The sequence below is a fragment of the Typopeltis vanoorti genome, chromosome 2 (assembly GCF_054136105.1).
Source record: "Typopeltis vanoorti isolate ZY-2024b chromosome 2, IOZ_Tvanoo_1.0, whole genome shotgun sequence".
Lineage (NCBI taxonomy): Eukaryota > Metazoa > Arthropoda > Arachnida > Uropygi > Thelyphonidae > Typopeltis > Typopeltis vanoorti.
The window spans coordinates 66,553,423-66,576,114 of record NC_143550.1 but is presented as its reverse complement, the minus strand read 5'-3'; the positions used below and the strand labels follow the sequence as shown (position 1 = coordinate 66,576,114).

Sequence of the window (22,692 nt, the reverse complement as noted above, 5' to 3'; positions counted from 1 at the left end):
TCTATTATGTTATAAAGTAATTAAGCTGAAGAGTAACATGTTTATACAGAAAATAACAGATAAATAAATAAACAGAAAATAAAATTACTTATATAAGTATACATATAAATTGCAACTGGTATGGATAGTGGCCAATAAAAACTGAAAATGAAACCACCTTTAAAATTAAAAAACATATTCAACACCTCTAAGGATCCTCTTCCCCCATTGGCACACCCTGGAGTTTATTGCATCTATTGCACCTGTAACTAATCTTATATTGGGGAAACTGGATGTACAATCCCTATCCATAAAAAAGAACACAACGACACATTAAATATAATAATTTTGGTGAAGCAGGCCTCTCAGATCACAGCCTCTCTTAACACCCTACATCGAATTGATTGGTAAAGTATTTAAAAGTACTTGTTCTTTGCATCATACAAAATTTGGTATGAACAGAAATTTAAAGAAGCCTGTGAAATTGTTATTAATCATCTTAACCATCTTAATAATAATGGGGGCTTAAAAATCCCAAGAATTTGGATTGCAGACATTCAGCCACTTAGTTTCCAGCAAACCCTGACTTTAGGACTCTAAGCATTTTTTCATTTTTTATTGGCCACTATCCATACCAGTTGCAATTTATATGTATACTTAAATAAGTAATTTTATTTTCTGTTTATTTATTTATTTATCTATTATTTTCTGTATAAACATGTTACTCTCCAGTTTAATTTAACTTTGTAACCTAATAGATAATAATAATAATAACAGGACTCTAGCTTTGATGTAGTGAGGTTTTTTTTTTTTTTTTTTTAAGCGCCAGAGGTCAGGCAAATAAGTTTGACAGCTGATCAGTAACTTTAGCATGCCATGTAGATTGTAGTGCAGCTTGTTTCTTTGTATATATATACGTATACTCCAGAAGATGAGCGATGGACCACTATACTAACGAACTGGATTCCAAAAGAAGGGAAATGAGGCCGAGGACATCCTAAAAGAAGGTGGAGTGATGAACTGTCAAATTTTGTTGGGAAAAATTGGTCAACCATTGCCAAGAACAGAGAAAGGTGGAAAAAACTGGAGGAGATCTTCATCCAGCAGTGGACAGAAAATGGCTGAAAAGAAGAAGACGACCTTAATGTGAAGGCCGAAACGTCGAGTGTATATTTTGGTTTATATTAAACTAAAGTTTTCCTCTAACACAGTAGTTGTATCCATAAGTTTCTGATCACCGCATAAGCATGAAAGAATGGACTGTATAACAATGCTTTTTAAATATCAATTGACAATTTTATCTTGTCTTGTCAGATGTCGTCTCCTTCCAGGAGGTTGACTACCATGAGCTTCTGCCATGTACGGTTTTGTGCTTCTCTCTTACATTCTTTATAAGACAAAAAAAGGTCAGTCCTTAATATTTCTCATCCAATCTACTCTTTGCATTCCTCTTCTTCTTTTTTCTTGTATCATTCGTTCTAAAAGTGGTTTTTGTAGGAATTCATGACTTAGTATGTGACCAAGGTAAGTGGTTTTCCTTTTTTTTTAATGGTTTTCAACAGTCTTCTCCAATCATCTCTAATATCTCTAAATTAGTTTTTTCGTACTCTAAGGAATCTTCTGAGGATCCACATTTCAAGGCTTTTAGTTTATTTTCACAATATTTTAATATTGTCCTGGTTTCTGCTCCATATAGCATTGTTGACCATACATAGCATTTGGAAAGCCTAATTCTTGTTTTTATGTGAATTTCCCTTGAAATCAAAATGTTTTTCATGCTAACGAAGGTTGTTCTAGCAATTTCTATCCTTCTTAATATTTCCTTATCACACTTTCCATTCTCTGTAATTAGTTGGCCCAAATATATATAACTCTCTACTTGAGTAAGGTATTTGCTCTGATCTTAATATTTATATCAGGTATTTCCCCTTTTTCTCTTGTTTTGGTTTTTTGAAGTTGAAATTAAGTCCGTATTTTTCACTTAGTTTCGGCATCTCTATTAGTAGGTTTTGAAGATCAGCAGATAGAACTGTATCGTCAGCATATCTTAAGTTGTTTATATTTCTGCCTCCTATGCTGACTAACTGCTGCTAATTGTTGGAAGATATTTTTAGTATAGAGGTTAAACAATACAGGAGAAAGAACACAGCCTTGTCTGACACCCTTCTTTACTGGGAAATTCCTATGAGGTTTCTCCTGATATTTTTATTGAGGCAGTTTGCTCCCAATATCGATTTATCAATAATCTGGCATCTTTACCATCTACGCCTAATTTTTTGATGCATTCTATTAGTTTTTCATGTTGTATATTGTCAAAGGCCTTTGTGTAGTCAATAAAACATAAGTAGACTTCTTTCTGCTTCTCCAGATATCTTTCTATAATAGTTCTAATGTTGAAGAGTCCTTCTCTAGTTCCTTTATTTTCCAATTTGATTTTATGTTTATTTCTTTCTAGGATGATCTATAACATAACTTTTGCTATCTGACTGACTGTTCTATATTCTTCACATCTGATTGTCTTAGATTTTTTTTTTTTTAGGTACTGGTAGGAATGTTGAGTGCTTAAAATATTTTGGCAGGTGTCCAGTTTCATATATTTTGTTATGAAATATATGAAACATATGTCAGTCAGTGATCTTATAGCCTTATCATTTAAAGCCTTTAGATATACTGCCATAATTCCATCTGTTCCTGGAGCTTTTCCTGTTTTCAAATTTCTAATGATATTTGTTACTTCCCAGGTAAGAACAGTAGGTCCCTCCAAATTTTATAAGTGATAGCTATTCTAAAACACACACACTAGAGTGATATCACTGGTACTTGTAACTGATTCACATAACATCATACATATTAGCAGTTTTCCGCAGAGGCATAAAATGCAAACACTTGCTCACTGTTACATGGTGTTTAGCAGTCATTACAAAAAGCTTATGAAGACTACCATATTTACTTGAATACAGCATACACTTGAAACATGTTGAAAGTTTATTTTTCACTTGGTTAGAATATAATAAATTTAGTTTAATCCTTTATCCAAGTGTGAATAAACAAAGTTTGCACCTGAAAGTATCTTCAGGACTGGGGTAAGGTGGTGCAACACCAGGGTGACTCCTTGCAAAGGTATAGCAAGCTACCATCTTGGGCCTGGCTCCCACTGAAGAGACTTCAATAAAGGTTGAAACTAGTCTGGGTAGTGGCCCTTCCATTAATGCATAACATTAGACATATCCGCAAGGAGATGTGTTTTGCATTATGGGAGATACTGAGATAGAAGAGTTGGTAGCTTGCTCCACCTTTGCAAGGAGCCACCCTGGTGTTGCACCACCTTACCCCAGTCCTGAAGATACTTTCAGGTGCAAACTTTGTTTGGTCACACTTGGATAAAGGATTAAACTATATTTATTATATTATTATTATTATTATACAGCATACACTTTTTGCCCCATAATGAAAGTTAAAAAATTGTGGTACAAGATATATGAAGGGATGTTTGGAAACTAAAGTTTTTCATGAAAAAATTAAATTGACGTTTATAATTAAATCCTCAGCATTCATTATAATTTATAATTGCTCACGTTATTTATAAAATGAGTGCATTTAAATTTTAATTATCAACATTATTTATGTGATCACAACTCACCTTCATCAAGAGATATTTTTGAATCTTTAGAGACAATGCATATGTAATTAAATTAAAACAAAGGATTTCATTATTGCTTATCCTTTATCATTTCGGAATCATTAAGATCGCAATAATTTAAAAATACTGAAAATGGATACGACTTATCAAGAATCTACTATTCACTATTGCTACTTCTGGTCTCACATATGATTGGTGCAGTATTAACAAAAGATTGCATGACTCAACAACAAAAACAAGCTGACGATTGTCAAGTTGAAATGCTGATTCTCTTCAACCAAATTCCAAAATATCTGAAACTGCCATAACAACATTCACCATCTATTTTTTTTTTTTTAAGTTTTAAAATTTTTTTGTGTGCATAAAAAAGTGTGCAGCATATGCAAAACTTTTTAATTTCCTTTTTCGTAAAGCAAAATCAGGGGTGTGAGATATATATGTGAGGGCGAGTTAAATTCAATTAAATATGGTACTAGAATGTTTGGTAAGAATTTGATTAAAATAAACTTAGATGTAGCCAAGTTCATTTAATTCAAATTATTATTCAAACACAATAATAGCAAACAGAATGCTGTTTTCAGATAACTGCCCATGGAAGAAAATCATGTAAGAAATGTAGGCTAGACATGCTACAATTAGTGAATTGCAATGTAGTAGCAAAGCAGTTTGATAACTAAATGCAAGGTATATGAGTAGTCAAATGCTATTAAAAATGTGTAGAATAGATATCATTTCTACAATGTGGATATTTAACACTATCTGAAGTCTACTACTATGACAAAATCCATCATGTACATTAACATTATCAGGGCTTTGGAAGTTTGACAGAAGTTTCTGAAAAGCTCCACAGCATAAACTGACACACTCACAGTTGTTTTGTTAGACACAAAGAAACAGTGTGTCTAAATAGGCAGGGGAAATGACAGTTTTGTAATCAAATTAAAATAAAAAGTGCAACTGGTATGGATAGTGGCCAATAAAAACTGAAAATGAAACCACCTTTAAAATTAAAAAACATATTCAACACCTCTAAGGATCCTCTTCCCCCATTGGCACACCCTGGAGTTTATTGCATCTATTGCACCTGTAACTAATCTTATATTGGGGAAACTGGATGTACAATCCCTATCCATAAAAAAGAACACAACGACACATTAAATATAATAATTTTGGTGAAGCAGGCCTCTCAGATCACAGCCTCTCTTAACACCCTACATCGAATTGATTGGTAAAGTATTTAAAAGTACTTGTTCTTTGCATCATACAAAATTTGGTATGAACAGAAATTTAAAGAAGCCTGTGAAATTGTTATTAATCATCTTAACCATCTTAATAATAATGGGGGCTTAAAAATCCCAAGAATTTGGATTGCAGACATTCAGCCACTTAGTTTCCAGCAAACCCTGACTTTAGGACTCTAAGCATTTTTTCATTTTTTATTGGCCACTATCCATACCAGTTGCAATTTATATGTATACTTAAATAAGTAATTTTATTTTCTGTTTATTTATTTATTTATCTATTATTTTCTGTATAAACATGTTACTCTCCAGTTTAATTTAACTTTGTAACCTAATAGATAATAATAATAATAACAGGACTCTAGCTTTGATGTAGTGAGGTTTTTTTTTTTTTTTTTTTAAGCGCCAGAGGTCAGGCAAATAAGTTTGACAGCTGATCAGTAACTTTAGCATGCCATGTAGATTGTAGTGCAGCTTGTTTCTTTGTATATATATACGTATACTCCAGAAGATGAGCGATGGACCACTATACTAACGAACTGGATTCCAAAAGAAGGGAAATGAGGCCGAGGACATCCTAAAAGAAGGTGGAGTGATGAACTGTCAAATTTTGTTGGGAAAAATTGGTCAACCATTGCCAAGAACAGAGAAAGGTGGAAAAAACTGGAGGAGATCTTCATCCAGCAGTGGACAGAAAATGGCTGAAAAGAAGAAGACGACCTTAATGTGAAGGCCGAAACGTCGAGTGTATATTTTGGTTTATATTAAACTAAAGTTTTCCTCTAACACAGTAGTTGTATCCATAAGTTTCTGATCACCGCATAAGCATGAAAGAATGGACTGTATAACAATGCTTTTTAAATATCAATTGACAATTTTATCTTGTCTTGTCAGATGTCGTCTCCTTCCAGGAGGTTGACTACCATGAGCTTCTGCCATGTACGGTTTTGTGCTTCTCTCTTACATTCTTTATAAGACAAAAAAAGGTCAGTCCTTAATATTTCTCATCCAATCTACTCTTTGCATTCCTCTTCTTCTTTTTTCTTGTATCATTCGTTCTAAAAGTGGTTTTTGTAGGAATTCATGACTTAGTATGTGACCAAGGTAAGTGGTTTTCCTTTTTTTTTAATGGTTTTCAACAGTCTTCTCCAATCATCTCTAATATCTCTAAATTAGTTTTTTCGTACTCTAAGGAATCTTCTGAGGATCCACATTTCAAGGCTTTTAGTTTATTTTCACAATATTTTAATATTGTCCTGGTTTCTGCTCCATATAGCATTGTTGACCATACATAGCATTTGGAAAGCCTAATTCTTGTTTTTATGTGAATTTCCCTTGAAATCAAAATGTTTTTCATGCTAACGAAGGTTGTTCTAGCAATTTCTATCCTTCTTAATATTTCCTTATCACACTTTCCATTCTCTGTAATTAGTTGGCCCAAATATATATAACTCTCTACTTGAGTAAGGTATTTGCTCTGATCTTAATATTTATATCAGGTATTTCCCCTTTTTCTCTTGTTTTGGTTTTTTGAAGTTGAAATTAAGTCCGTATTTTTCACTTAGTTTCGGCATCTCTATTAGTAGGTTTTGAAGATCAGCAGATAGAACTGTATCGTCAGCATATCTTAAGTTGTTTATATTTCTGCCTCCTATGCTGACTAACTGCTGCTAATTGTTGGAAGATATTTTTAGTATAGAGGTTAAACAATACAGGAGAAAGAACACAGCCTTGTCTGACACCCTTCTTTACTGGGAAATTCCTATGAGGTTTCTCCTGATATTTTTATTGAGGCAGTTTGCTCCCAATATCGATTTATCAATAATCTGGCATCTTTACCATCTACGCCTAATTTTTTGATGCATTCTATTAGTTTTTCATGTTGTATATTGTCAAAGGCCTTTGTGTAGTCAATAAAACATAAGTAGACTTCTTTCTGCTTCTCCAGATATCTTTCTATAATAGTTCTAATGTTGAAGAGTCCTTCTCTAGTTCCTTTATTTTCCAATTTGATTTTATGTTTATTTCTTTCTAGGATGATCTATAACATAACTTTTGCTATCTGACTGACTGTTCTATATTCTTCACATCTGATTGTCTTAGATTTTTTTTTTTTTAGGTACTGGTAGGAATGTTGAGTGCTTAAAATATTTTGGCAGGTGTCCAGTTTCATATATTTTGTTATGAAATATATGAAACATATGTCAGTCAGTGATCTTATAGCCTTATCATTTAAAGCCTTTAGATATACTGCCATAATTCCATCTGTTCCTGGAGCTTTTCCTGTTTTCAAATTTCTAATGATATTTGTTACTTCCCAGGTAAGAACAGTAGGTCCCTCCAAATTTTATAAGTGATAGCTATTCTAAAACACACACACTAGAGTGATATCACTGGTACTTGTAACTGATTCACATAACATCATACATATTAGCAGTTTTCCGCAGAGGCATAAAATGCAAACACTTGCTCACTGTTACATGGTGTTTAGCAGTCATTACAAAAAGCTTATGAAGACTACCATATTTACTTGAATACAGCATACACTTGAAACATGTTGAAAGTTTATTTTTCACTTGGTTAGAATATAATAAATTTAGTTTAATCCTTTATCCAAGTGTGAATAAACAAAGTTTGCACCTGAAAGTATCTTCAGGACTGGGGTAAGGTGGTGCAACACCAGGGTGACTCCTTGCAAAGGTATAGCAAGCTACCATCTTGGGCCTGGCTCCCACTGAAGAGACTTCAATAAAGGTTGAAACTAGTCTGGGTAGTGGCCCTTCCATTAATGCATAACATTAGACATATCCGCAAGGAGATGTGTTTTGCATTATGGGAGATACTGAGATAGAAGAGTTGGTAGCTTGCTCCACCTTTGCAAGGAGCCACCCTGGTGTTGCACCACCTTACCCCAGTCCTGAAGATACTTTCAGGTGCAAACTTTGTTTGGTCACACTTGGATAAAGGATTAAACTATATTTATTATATTATTATTATTATTATACAGCATACACTTTTTGCCCCATAATGAAAGTTAAAAAATTGTGGTACAAGATATATGAAGGGATGTTTGGAAACTAAAGTTTTTCATGAAAAAATTAAATTGACGTTTATAATTAAATCCTCAGCATTCATTATAATTTATAATTGCTCACGTTATTTATAAAATGAGTGCATTTAAATTTTAATTATCAACATTATTTATGTGATCACAACTCACCTTCATCAAGAGATATTTTTGAATCTTTAGAGACAATGCATATGTAATTAAATTAAAACAAAGGATTTCATTATTGCTTATCCTTTATCATTTCGGAATCATTAAGATCGCAATAATTTAAAAATACTGAAAATGGATACGACTTATCAAGAATCTACTATTCACTATTGCTACTTCTGGTCTCACATATGATTGGTGCAGTATTAACAAAAGATTGCATGACTCAACAACAAAAACAAGCTGACGATTGTCAAGTTGAAATGCTGATTCTCTTCAACCAAATTCCAAAATATCTGAAACTGCCATAACAACATTCACCATCTATTTTTTTTTTTTTAAGTTTTAAAATTTTTTTGTGTGCATAAAAAAGTGTGCAGCATATGCAAAACTTTTTAATTTCCTTTTTCGTAAAGCAAAATCAGGGGTGTGAGATATATATGTGAGGGCGAGTTAAATTCAATTAAATATGGTACTAGAATGTTTGGTAAGAATTTGATTAAAATAAACTTAGATGTAGCCAAGTTCATTTAATTCAAATTATTATTCAAACACAATAATAGCAAACAGAATGCTGTTTTCAGATAACTGCCCATGGAAGAAAATCATGTAAGAAATGTAGGCTAGACATGCTACAATTAGTGAATTGCAATGTAGTAGCAAAGCAGTTTGATAACTAAATGCAAGGTATATGAGTAGTCAAATGCTATTAAAAATGTGTAGAATAGATATCATTTCTACAATGTGGATATTTAACACTATCTGAAGTCTACTACTATGACAAAATCCATCATGTACATTAACATTATCAGGGCTTTGGAAGTTTGACAGAAGTTTCTGAAAAGCTCCACAGCATAAACTGACACACTCACAGTTGTTTTGTTAGACACAAAGAAACAGTGTGTCTAAATAGGCAGGGGAAATGACAGTTTTGTAATCAAATTAAAATAAAAAGTGTTTGATATCAGTTCAGGTGTAAGTATTCCATTCTGGGAAATGATCTTCCTTCAGCATCTCCTCAAAATGACAATGCTATCAAATAAGATGAATAATTTCTAATCTTAATCTTATTTTCCATGGTTAAAATACTGTCTGCTGATCAAAATATTTATTTTGATTAAGTTACTGAAATAATTCTTTCTAGAAAGCCTTTCATCCATAAGTAGCTTAAAAAGTCCATTTTAACTCTCAGCTGTGTAATTATTTTGTTTAGACATAACATACTGATATTTTGTTTGTTTTGTTTAATGGAATGAAGATAGCAAGAGATATGAATTCAACACTGGTTTAATAACTCCACTATTTCAACATCGCTAAAGATACAATATCAGAATTATGTTGTGCATACAAGTGGAAGTGATGAGACTGAAAGCCTAAAGTTTTGGATGGATACTCTTTATGGGCACTGGTAATCAACCTTGGTTAGATAGGTTTAACAACTACACTTTCCCATACACTATCCAATCAAAAATATCCAGACACATTTTCATAGTAACAGATATGGCCATATAATTACAACCATGGCTCATACAAGTATAAAAGGAAGAGCACAGTCTTGCAATCATCATAGACAAACATTAACAGTAAAATGGACCATACTGAAGAGCTCAATGGCTTCATAGGATGCAACAACCTTCGCAACAACTTAGTTTGGGAAATTTCTGGCCTGATGCAGCTGTCCTAATCAACCATAAGTGATGTTATTGTGACATGGAAATATGGCCTAGGAGCAACAAGAGCACAATCACTACCTGGTACACTATATAAAATCACAGTGTGAACACCGAGTGTTGAAGCATGTGAAGAAATCGCCCATCTTCAGTTGAAACACTCACTACTGAGTTACAAAATGCATCTGCAAACAAGCCCAGCACCATAACTGTTCAGTGGAAGCTGAAGAACATGGTGGTGCAGCCACACATAAGTTTAACATCAGCAAGTGTTGGGCAGAGTGGTGTAAAGTTGGCCGCAGTTGGACTCTGGAAGTCCAACAGATGGGCCTGGGTTTGGCATATGTCAGGAGAATTCTATCTGCTCAAATGTGTCATGCCAATTGTTAAGTTCAGTTGCGGAGACATCATGGTCTGGGATTTGTTTTTTGTGGTTTGGGCTGGGCCCCTTAGTTCTAGTGATGGAGAGTACTGATGCTGCAGCCTATAATGGCATTCTAGACAATTCTGTTCTTCCAACTTTATGGCAACACTTGAATGAATGCAATTCCCTTTCCTGTATTAACCTAACAATGCCCCATCCACAAAGCAATATCTGTGCAGAAATGGTTTAATGACATAAGTAATGAAGAACTTAACTGCCTTCACAGAGCCCTGATATCAGCCTTATCAAACACCTGTGGGATGAACTGGAATGTTGCCTGCAAGTAAGGCAAAATCACCCAACATCAGTGACCAGACTCGCTAATGCTCTTCTGGGAGAAGAGAAGGAAATAACTGCAGCAACTAGCAGACCAACTCCTTATCAATGCTTTTCAAATTAGAATGAGAGTTATGATGAGCAGGTATCTGGAAAATATCCAGATGAAATAATGTATCTCAGGGTATTTCACACAAACCATATTTATTGAAGTTAATTTTTTAACACTTGCTGCTGATTCCAAAAAAAAAGCTTGTGTCTGAACTTCTACTGGGAGTTCTTTCCATTTGATTCTGTGCATGTGTCCATGGTATAGTCTGATACAATTCTAGGCTTTCAGTCCCATCCATATTCTTTATGCACATGATTTCTACACTGTATTCCCCCGGTGATAACTATGAAAGAAACAAAATATCAGAGTCATCAAACCAGCATTTAATTTATTCGTTTTGGTGTCTTCATCACATTAAACCAAAAAATAAACTTTATCTAACACATCAGCCAAGCAACATTTTGGAATTCAATTAAACCTTGACTTTTCAAAGGATTTTAAAATTCCACTACTTGATACATAAATGCATACTGATTTTATTATGATACTTTCTTTTTTTGGTATTTATGTTATATTTTGTTTGCTTATTTAAATTTCTATTTAATTTGTGACCATCTTATAAGTGAATCAGCATTAAAAAAACAAAAATTTTGCCATAAAAATGCATTTTTGGATATTATAGGCTAAACAAGACACTATTAAATTTAGCGACTTGTTTTGAACAAGCAATTACATAACCAAATCAAAGAAAACTTTGATTTCATAAGTGGATAAGGTATCCACTAGTGTGTTAATGGAAGACAGCTTACTTCAAGTCTATGATTTTTGCTAAACTGAATGTTCTATAGTAAACTACCTCTAATATGGCTTACTGAAGACTGCATACATTTGGAAAATATGGTTAATCTATTAACTGGTATTACTATTTTGCAACTGTAATTTATTCCACACTATGACAATACAGTAGTGAACAAATTAATCCAAACAAGCCAAATTTTTGGTTTGGTTTTTGTTTCAGTTTACTATTGTCAGTTTTGGTTTTAGTTCACTATTAAGTGCTGCATGTTTTAACTGTCTCTACGATGTTTATTAATAGTGTTGTGCATTTTTAGTAGTATAAACAAGTAGACATTCATAGTGCTTAATTCATTTTGTGTAGCTATAAAATAGATACATCTCCAAGAAAGCATTCAAAAATATGTACTTTTTCTCAGCACACATCCATGACTCAAAGACAGGTTTAGGGAAACAGGTACCTTTCTCCTGACAGAAAAGGAAAACTACACTTATTCAAATTCGTTTACTAGTTAGGAAAAGCAAAATTAATCCAAGATTGTCTCCTGTAGACTTTTATAGAGACCTGGCAGCTAGTGGGATTAATATTTCTGACATAATGGTCTGCCAAAGATTGTTGGGAGCAGGGTGGACTGCCCACAGACCAAAAGAGGCTCCAGTGAGCAAAAGTGCACAAAGACTGGAGCCATTTCATATTCTCAGATGAGAGTGTCAACAGGCACAAATGATCCTGGACTGTCACATATATAACAACTCCAAAACATCTTTTGAGCTGGGTGTTTAGGAGCTTGTTGAAGGTGGGTAGGAAGTCTTCTCACCCTATGTTCGTAAATCAGTGGCTGAGAAGACTTCCTGTCCACCTTCAACAAGCTCCTACACACCCAGCTCAAAAGATGTTCTAGGGTTGTTATACGTGATAGTCCAGAACCATTTGTGCGTGTTGATGGTATGATGAAAAGTGGCAAATACATAAAATATTGGAGAAAAGAGTGGTCCCACAAATCCATAAAGACAGAGAACTCATCTTCCAACAGGATCTTGCTCCATGTAACACTTCAAAAAAAAGTGAAAGAGTTCCTCAAAAATCACATCTGATTGCTTCAGTGGTCAGGAAACTCTCCTGACATTCTTTCTTCTTTAGTATTCTGCAATTGAGCAGGTACGTCTTTTAGTAGCAGAAACTTTCCTTCCACTGTCTTCTTTTCTGAGCCTTCTCTTTCAAGGTTGTGTACCTGTCTCCATTCAGCATGTCATCTAGCATTGTTTTTCTTACTCTTCCTCTGGGTCTTTTTCCGTCTATTTTTCCTTCGATGACATCTCTGATGATTCCATTCCCTCTCAGAATATGTCCGATCCAGTTTCCCTTGCTTCTTTTTTCTCCTACTCTTTTTTAAGACCTCTCCATTACTTATTTTATCTGTCCATTTCATTTTTTCCATCCTTCTCCAAATCCACATCTCAAAGCTTTCCAAAATCTTAATTTCTTCTTTCTTCAATGTCCAAATTTCAGCTGCATAGAGGGCAACACTCCACATATAACATTTTATTAGTCTTTTCTTCAGGTTTCTATCCATTTTACTTCTGAGTAAATTCCATTTTCTATTAAATGCATCTCTTCCCATCGCTATTCTTGCTTTTATGTCACTTTTACATCTTCCATCACTGCTAATAACACTTCCTAGATAATTAAATGTCTTTACTTGACTCAGTTTTTCCCCATTTGTTCTGATATCCATATTTGCCTCTTTCCTTGCTATTTTCATCACCTTTGTTTTTCTGATGTTAATTTTCGTTCCATAATTAATACAGGATTCCAGTAATCTGTTCAACAGATGTTGTAGTCCTGTTTCAGTGTTTGATAGTAATGCCTTGTCATCTGCTTATCTTATTGCAAATATCTGTCTACCTCCCATCTTTATTCCTTCTTCCGAATTCTCCAGTTCTTCTTCTTCTAGCATTGTTTCGGAATACATGTTGAACAAAATTGGTGACAGAGAACAGCCTTGTCTTACTCCTCGTCCAACGATACCCGGTTCTGAAGTACCATATATGTCTCTCACCATGGCAGTTTATCCCATATATAGTGAGATAATTACCTTCTGTCTTTCCAATCTATACCAATCCTTTCCATTACTTCCACCATCTTATCCCATTTCACATAGCCAAAAGCTTTCTCGAAATCTATATAACAGATGTTAACTTCTTTATTCACTTCTAGAACTTCTTTCACTTACTATTCTTAACAGTCCAATCGCATCTCTTGTTCCCCTACCCTTCCTGAAACCAAACTGATCTTCTCCACTTTAGATACAATTCTTCGTGTTAAGATTCTCATAAGTATTTTTGATGTATGGGAAATAAGGCTTATTGTTCTAAAATCCTTGCAGTTCACGGCATTACTTTTCTTTGGTATAGGTATAAATATTAAGGTCATAAAATCTTTCGGTAGTTCTCCTTTGTTATAAATTAAATTTATTATTTTGGTTATTTCTTCAGTTCCTTTCTTCTGAAGTTGTTTCAGGAATTCTGCAGGTATTTCATCTATTCCTTCTGCCTTACAACATTTTAGTTCTTTAATTGGCTATCTCTACTTCTGTCTTCAAAATATCTGGGCCTAGATCATCTTCATTTACCTTCTTTATATCTTCTAATGGCAATTCATTTGGTCTATTTTCCTTGTCATATATATCTTCAATCTCATTAGGATTTTATCTTCTTCATTTATGATTTCTCCATTCTTATTTTCTATGCCTTTAGCTCGAATTCCATTTCTCTTATGATTCATGCTTCTTGCTTTTTCATGTAAAAGATCATACCTTCCCACTCTCTCATAATTTTCCATTTCTTCACATTGTTTTTTAAGCCAATCTTCTCTACTTCTTTCAGCTTCCCTTCTAAATCTGTTATTCAGGGTTCTATACTGTATTTTCTCTTCTGGGGTGTCTTTATTTTTCCATTTTCTTCTTTCTTCCATTAGAAAAATCATCTCATTAGTTATCCAAGGTTTTTTTATTCTTTTAGCTCTTACATATCCAATTTCTTCTTCTGCAATCTTCCTTATTTTCTCTTTAACTTGTTCCTGTTTCTTTTCTGGATCTTCAGTTTTGACAAGACTTGTTTCCTCTAATTCTTTCTCCAATCAATTTCCAAATTCCTTGGTATTTTTTAATTTCTCTAAGTTGCATTTTTCCCGTTTCATAGCTTCTTTTATTTTCTTTAGTTTCACATTTATTTCTATGAATAGTAGGTTGTGGTCAGAGTAAATATCTGATTGCTTTGGTGGCCAGGTAACTCTCCTGACATTAACCAAATAGAAAATGTATGAGCCATAGTATAAAAGAGACTTGGAAAATTAAATTGTGATACAAAAGATAACTTAATAGAATCCATTATAAAAGTATGGTTTCTGATGCAGAAATAAGAAAAATGTGTTCCATGTTGATAGAATCCATGCCTAAGCAAATTAATGAGCTTATTAGGAACAGAGGAGCACATATAATTATTATGTAAAGTTAGAGTTTAATTTTTGTACTTATTTTCTTGTGAAATTAAAACTTTTCTTTAAAATGAGTGCTTGGATTAATTTGTTCACTACTGTTTAATTGTTACAGCATATTATTTAATAGTATAGTATATAATACAACCAATATTTTCATAATACTCTTCCTGTTTTTTCTTCTGTGATCATTAGCCCTCACACCACAACAGTTATACAGCCATCTGTTAAAATAATTCACACATGCTAAGATAAGCTCTTTCTTGTCTGAATGACAATGTAATTCAACGAATACTAAATTTCTAAACAGAAAAACATCCTCATTTAATAACTGAGGATATATAAAAATTAATAATTCAATTAAATTAATTAAATAATAAATTAAATTAAATTAATAATTTAATAACTGAGGATATATATTCAAAGCAGCTAATTTATATTTTGATTTTGTTCTTATAAAAAAAGTAATTTTTCTTTTGCGCACACACCTGCATTTTCCAGAATAAATTTTGTAATGTTTCTTGTTCAGAATCTTTCTAGTCATATATTCGTATTTAGAGAGTATCACGATCCATTCGGTTAGCTGAGTGGCTATGCGCTTCACAACCAAATGCCTGGGTTCAATTCCCGTCACCGACATAAGGAGCTTAAGGATCTTTCTCAGACATAGCCAAGTTAGCCAGTCTCGGGCATGGACAGTGGTTTTTCTCCCCAGTTTATCTGGGGGTTTTTCCTCCTGCAACAGGCAAACTGGCCCAGTGAACACACACACACAGCTACAAATATAGGACGCACTGGGAGGCATAGGGTTAGCCACCTTATCCTCAGGATGGGTACGGCTTAAAAGGGCTAAAGATAGCTCCGTAACAGGCCACGCAAAGAAACTGGTTCATTATTCTTTATTATTTGTGGATATTTCTGAATGACTTTCAGAAAAGTATAACATTATTCAGAAAATTACGAAGTTTCTTTAGATGAAAAGAAAAATTAAGTTTCAGCAGTGCACAGCTAACCCTGTAATTGTGTCTCTGCCTTGTCATGGTAGGTGGACTTGTGCATTCTATGATTCCGTGAGCTATACCAGCAGTAGCAATACTACTAGCAGGGCCTCCCGAATTAGATATGTCACAGGAGAAGGATTAGATGAAGAGAGTTCCCCTAGTCTTGCAGGTTGGAGATTGGGCATAGTGATGACAACCCCATCTCATAAAAAAAAAACAAGTGGGTAACGAAACAAGTACCAAGCAATTTCATTGGATGGATTTAAATGCTTGACCCAAGCCTTGGAATAATGGTTTTATGGGATCGATCAATGGAATGTGAGAAGCTTCTTATACAGAGTCAAAGCATTTTAAGAACTCCCATGTGAATTAAACAGATATAAAATGGATTGCATTGCTACTTTAGCAATAGTAGTAATACAAGAGACACAATGGACGGGAGGAGGTAATTTGCAGAAAGAGAACTTTCTGATACTTTATGGTATACTAATAACTCTGATAAACATGAATTTGTAACAGGTTTCATAATTAGGAAAAAATTATGGCATCTCTGATTAAATTTGAAGCTTCTAATGAAAGAATAGGCAAGTTAAAGTTACAAGCAAAATGGTTCAAATAACTTTTACTAATGTACATGCACCCACAGAAGAGGAAATAAAAGATGAACTCTATGAAAAACTGAAATTAATCCTAAAAAATTCCATGACAGGATACAATCATTCTATTAGGAGATTTCAATAAAAAAAATTTGGAAAAAAAAAAAAAGAGAGAAAAGAGAAATATTAATGGATGACAGAACTGATTATTTAGTCACACCTAGAAATTTAATAATAAGAATAAGCAGCACTATATTTGTGAGAAAGAATATACATAAACATGGAAATCTTCTGAAGGATATACATTTAAATCAAGCAGACCATATCATAATCAGTAAAAGAAATCTGAATTGCATCCAGAATATCTGTAGTTTCAGAGAATATGAGCATGATGGTAACCATTTTATAGTTGGTACCATTCTTCAGATTAGAATAAACAACAAATATTTTTCAGCACATGTGAATCATTTGAGATTCAATATTAATAAACTAAACAAAACATAACAGAAAAGAAAATATGAGTGTAAATTAAAACTGAAATTGATAAATATGCAGCTGGAAGAGGATATAAATATTGAAAACATCTGGAATTGCATCAAGGATATCAGTAGTAGCAGAAAACTCAACTGGAATTCAAAGTAAAATGCAGAGTTAAAAAATGGTTCAATCCTTTAACTGCTGATTTTATATTCTACTGACATTGTCCCTTGTGCTGAATTAATTTTGCAAAAAATTTATAAATAAATTCAATTAAAATTCTTACTGAAGTAAGAAGTCCAGACAGCATCATACATTCTTGATATACACTTGTTCACTCATAAAAATGGATAATAGTTTAAAAAATAATAAGACTTATAGATAAACTGACCATAGATTTTTAATTCATACGTATGTTCGTACAATATTGCCTACCGGTTTCGCTAGTAACTGACTACTTTTTCAAGGATTGCACAGTACAAAAAATTGATAAATGCAAAAAAGGTTAAAGAATTCAAAAAACGTTAGTACCTGTTAGGTAGCTAAGGTAACAGGTTCACGTGACATGTCTGTATGCATTGTGACTTTCTACTCGGTATCATGAACACGCGTTACATGCAAATGCATAATATGATTATTCGTGTACTGTAGTTCTGTTGAACTGAGGGAATTAATTAGATTTTTCCAAGTATCATTCAGTATGGCCCTTCATTTCTGTTTAGGTTGCTGCCTGTACGTAGCACTACTGCCGCTTCTTTGAATAATCTATGTCTGTAATCATCAACTACGTAAGGCATAGAGCTGGTCTCCCAGTCTATAGTGTGGTTCGAAGTTGAAAAGTGATGTGCTAAACTGGAGGCGATCGTTCTGTTGTGGTTTACATCGCCAATTCTTTCTGTCTTATTTCCAGGCTTCTCGAAGTTTGTCCAATGTAGGAACGACCGCACGTGCATGGAATGTTATACACACCTGGATATTTATAAAATGGAACACTGTCCTTAGGAGATCTTAGAACCTGTCTGATGCTAGTAGTTGGTTTAAATACAAGCCTGATGTTATAGGCTTTTAACAATCTCACAATTTTGGTGGAAAATGAACCCATAAAGGAGATGACTGCTGTTGAAATTTGCTGGGAGACTGTTCTTTCTTGTTGGTTATCTTTGTATAGAAATTTGTTGATGATGTTTCGAGGATAACCATTTTGCGATAGTGTTATAGTGATGTGGGACAGTTCTGTCTGAACTTCTTCTTCGTCAGAGGTAAAAGTTTCTGGCTCAATTTCTCAACATGTGGATAATGCTCTGTTTATGTGACTTATGATGGTTTGAAGAGTAATGTAGATATCGTCCAGAGTCTGTAGGTTTTTTGTAAATGGACAGTTTGAAATTGTTATCTTGTCTTTTAACTAATATGTCCAAGAAGTGTAGTTGTTCGTTGTTTTCTACTTCTAGAGTAAATTTGATTTTATTGTGGAGTGAGTTGATTCTATTGACAAACATATGTAAGTTTTCATGTTGTCCTGCCATATGATGAAGATATCATCCCCATATCTCCACCATATTGAAGGTTTAGGAGTAATGTTGGTGAGAGGCCTGCCCATGGCTAGACCTTCTAATTGTTGGTATACCTTTTTGTTAACTTGGAAGAAATTTCATTGTAGGCAGTGCTTGAACATCTTTGTAATATCAGCAGGAAAGAGAGCTTTGATAATGTTCATGACTTCTTCTACTGGTACATTCGTGTCTGTTTGTACATCTATGTCTGTTTGTGTTATCTTCACGTTTTTAAGTTTGTCAACAAATTGTTTAGAATTTTTTATGTAGGACTCTGTCTGATTTTTCCCTTAAGTAAGTTAGCTAGGTGCTTAGCCAATAGGTAAGTGGGGGAGGACCTACCATCTACAATCGGACGAAGTGGCACTTCTTCCTTATGCACTTTAGGCGCTCCATATACAGTCTAGGAGTAATGGGATGCGAGGATTTAAGCTTTCTTTTTAGTTCTTCAGGCTAAGTATTCATGTTACGGATCAGGAAGTTTGTCTCATTATGGTTCTTCATGATAGGCTCTTTGTTGAGGATTTTGTATTGTTGAGGAATGATAGTAAGTCGTTTATGTTCTTGAAATAGTCTTTTGACTTTAAGATGTGGGTGGCATTCCCCTTGCCCGCTTTAGTTATTATTATTTCTTTGTTCTTCCTCAAGTTCTGAATAGCTTTCCTATTATCTGGTACGAATGAATTGAAAGGTGATAAATTTTTTATGAGAGAAGACTTGAAAGTATTGTTAAAGGTAGCAAAAGAAAAGAGTGACAGAGTTAGAATGGTGAGTCTGTTACCGCGGTATGACAGAGAGGAGTTTAGAAGGAGGGCCAAAATCACAAATGATATTATGCGCAGGTTATGCGGACGGTGTGGTGTGGAATTTGTGGACGTGTGGAATGAGTTTGATGGGCGAAAGGACTTATACAAGATGGATGGACTGCATTTGAATGGACTTGGTGTGCGGAGACTGGAAAAAGTGTTGCTGAATGAAGTGAAAATGGATGTGCAGAACCAGGGAAACTAGAACTACCAAGGAGGGGGGGAAGTGGATATCCAGACATCAGTGAGACAGTTGAGTGTAAAAATGTATATAATGTACCTGAGCCAGCAATAAGGACAAAAAATGGGAATGGGATATTTAGAATAACGCATCAAGATAGGGGTGGGACAAAGGGAACACTGCAATTCATGTATACTAATGCCAGGAGTATTAGGAACAAGAAGGAAGAATTTTTGGCCTTGATTGGCTCTTCCTGGCCACAGGTTATTGGCATTAGTGAAACATGGCTGACGGAAGATGATATAGTTAGTGGGATAGAATGTGTAGGTTATAGTATGTTTAGGAGGAACAGAGAGAATAAAATTGGGGGAGGGGTGTTATTGATGATAGCTGATGAACTGCAGCCAAGGAGAATTGAAGTATTGCAGGATAGTGAAAGGAGCTCATTTGAGGCTATTTGGTGTGAGATTGATACTGGCAGAATAAAATATACAGTTGGGTGCTGCTATAGACCAGGTGATGGAATAGATGGTGGAGATGGTATGCATAAACAAATTGATGAAATGAGTGGAAGGAGGGTAATTATTATGTGGGATTTCAACTATGGTAACATTGATTGGAAGGAGGAGAGGACACATGTGAGGAAGGAAATGGATTTTATTCAATTATTAAGGGATAACTATCTGAAACAGCATGTAATTGAAAATACTAGGGGTGTGAGAGTGCTTGACCTGGTAATAGTATCTGAGAATTTGACTGTAATGAATATGGCCATGTTGCCACCTATTGGTGAGAGTGATCATAAGGTCTTGACCTGGGAGGTGGCTAAAGGTGTAAAATTTGTGATTAAGACAGGGTATATGTGGAATTACCGTGCTGGCAAGTATGACAAGCTTAGGAGATTGCTTGGATCAGTGCCATGGCATGTACAACTGCAAGGGCTGGACGTCGATAGAGCATGGGAAGTGATCAAAGAGCATTTACAGGAGGTTATGGCTGATTGTATACCTAAGGTCCGAATAGTGAAACAAGGAGGGGTTAAATGGATGAATAACACCATTAAGCTTGAGCTGCAAAAAAAGAAACAACTATGGAGGGAATTTAAAGAAAGGGGTAACCTGCAGGCACACGAACGGTATAAAGTACAGGCTAGAAGGGTAACGAGTGTGGTAAAAACAGCAAAAGCCGATTATGAAAGGAAACTAGCTATGCAAGCAAAAGAGAATCCCAAACAGTTCTTTCAATATGCTGCAAGCAAGAAAAAAACTGTACATGGCAAAATGATTTTAAGGAATGACAATGGTAAAGAGTTCACTGAACCAGTCGATATAGTGGAGTTACTGAGTGCGCACTTTGCAAAAGTATATCATCCAGGTGGTGACGTTGAAAAAATGAAGGAACCATTAGTTTATATGGGAATTGTGATGAATGAAGTGGAGGTGAATAGTCTATTACAGAACCTTAATGTGAATACATCTGTGGGATTGGATGGTATACCTGCACGGGTCTTGCATGAAGCGGCTAATGAATTATCAGTGCCATTGACCATGTTGTTTAATCTGAGTCTCAGGTCTGGCTTAGTCCCGAAGGCGTGGAAAGAGGGGAAAATAGTTCCACTGCATAAAGGAGGATCCAAGACTATGGTTGCAAATTACCGACCGATCAGCATATCAGGAGTCGTTGTCAAGGTCTTGGAGAAAGTAGTCAAGGGAAAAATACAGGAATGGATTGATGAAAATGAGATACTGTACAGAGGACAGCATGGCTTTGTGAAGGGTAGATCATGCCTCAGTAACTTGCTCAAATTTTATAACAAGGTGACGGCTGAACTGGATAAGGGAAATGGGTTTAGAGTGATACTGCTGGACCTGGCAAAGGCGTTTGACAGGATACCACATGGAATTCTAATCCGTAAACTACAACATATGGGAATGGATTTAGGGTTGGTGAGATGGATAGCTGGGTGGTTGATGGAGAGATATCAAAGAATAGTTTATTCAGGAGTAGAGTCCAAAAAACAGCCTGTGACTAGTGGTGTGCCACAGGGTTCTGTTCTTGGACCACTGCTGTTTAATCTGTTCATTAACGATATAGGGAAGGGTCTAAGTGGGACAGTTCATTTGTTCGCTGATGATGCAAAGTTGGGTAGGGCGATAGTGAATGCAGAAGATGTCAAAGTCTTGCAAGATGACAGATAGATTGGAGTTCTGGACTAAGGAGAATGGATGTAAATTTAATGTGACAAAATGTAAGGTTATGCATTTTGGAGTGAAAAGATTAGCAGCAGTATACCACATTGGTGGAACTGTACTCCAAGAGATTGAGGCCAGGGACTTGGGAGTGTTGGTGGATAGGGAGATGAAGTTTAGGGGGCACATTGCCAAAGTAGCTAAATCAGCTCATCAACTCACTTGGTTGTTGAAAAATACCTCGACGAGCAGAGAAAAACAAGTTATTGTACCTCTGTACCGAGCCCTGATAAGACCTCATCTCGACTACTGTGCCCAGATTTGGTCACCTCGGTTCCTTCTTGATGGGGAGGAGGTTGAGAGGATCCAGAGGCGAGTGACTAAGATGATAGCAGGTCTATGGAATGAACCATATGAGAACAGGTTGTAGATTTGTGGGTTGCAGAAACTAGTTGATAGGCAAAAAAGGGGAGATATGACTGAGACATTCAAATTGCTAAAAGGATTCTATAGGATTAATTCAGATGATATTTTTGAGATCAGGACTGGTGGTGGGAGAACTAGGTTACACCCATGGAAGCTGGGCAAGAGCATGGTTAGCAGGGGTGTTAGAGCTGGGTTCTTTACTTTTAGAGTGGTAAATGAGTGGAATAAGCTGTCAGAGTCTGTTGTGGGGGCTATGACAGTGAGCGAGTTCAAGGCAAGGTATGATAGATACTGTGAGAATGTTGAACAGCTGTGTGAACATGATGTTTAGGGCCTCCCTTGATGAGTCTAAGGACTCCTGGAGTAGCTCGTGGTAATAATAATAATAATGATAATTATATGGAGTGGTATGAAGTTTTGGTTGTTTTGCTGTTGCTAGAATAATCGTGCTTTGGAATCTAATATCACTGGCTACAGCTTGTGGTAGTGGGTAGAGACTTTTTTCAATTCCACACATAAATTCCATTTTAGGAATGTAATTTGGAGTGATCAAAAAGTTAAAACCTTTCTTTAGGATATCTGATTCATGTTTGGAAAGGCAGTGATTTGACATGTTGAAAATCACTTTGTTATCTGGGAGGCCTTTGTGTGTCTGGTATTTTTTCTTGTCAAG

At 35.0% G+C, this 22,692-nt stretch overlaps 1 protein-coding gene across 2 annotated transcripts in view; it reads right to left on the bottom strand.

Annotated features, from left to right (window-relative positions):
• Positions 1–22,692, bottom strand: part of LOC150109125 (gamma-tubulin complex component 2-like) — a 491,041-nt gene that overhangs the window by 324,230 nt on the left and 144,119 nt on the right. The gene's annotated exons all lie outside the window — the stretch shown is intronic.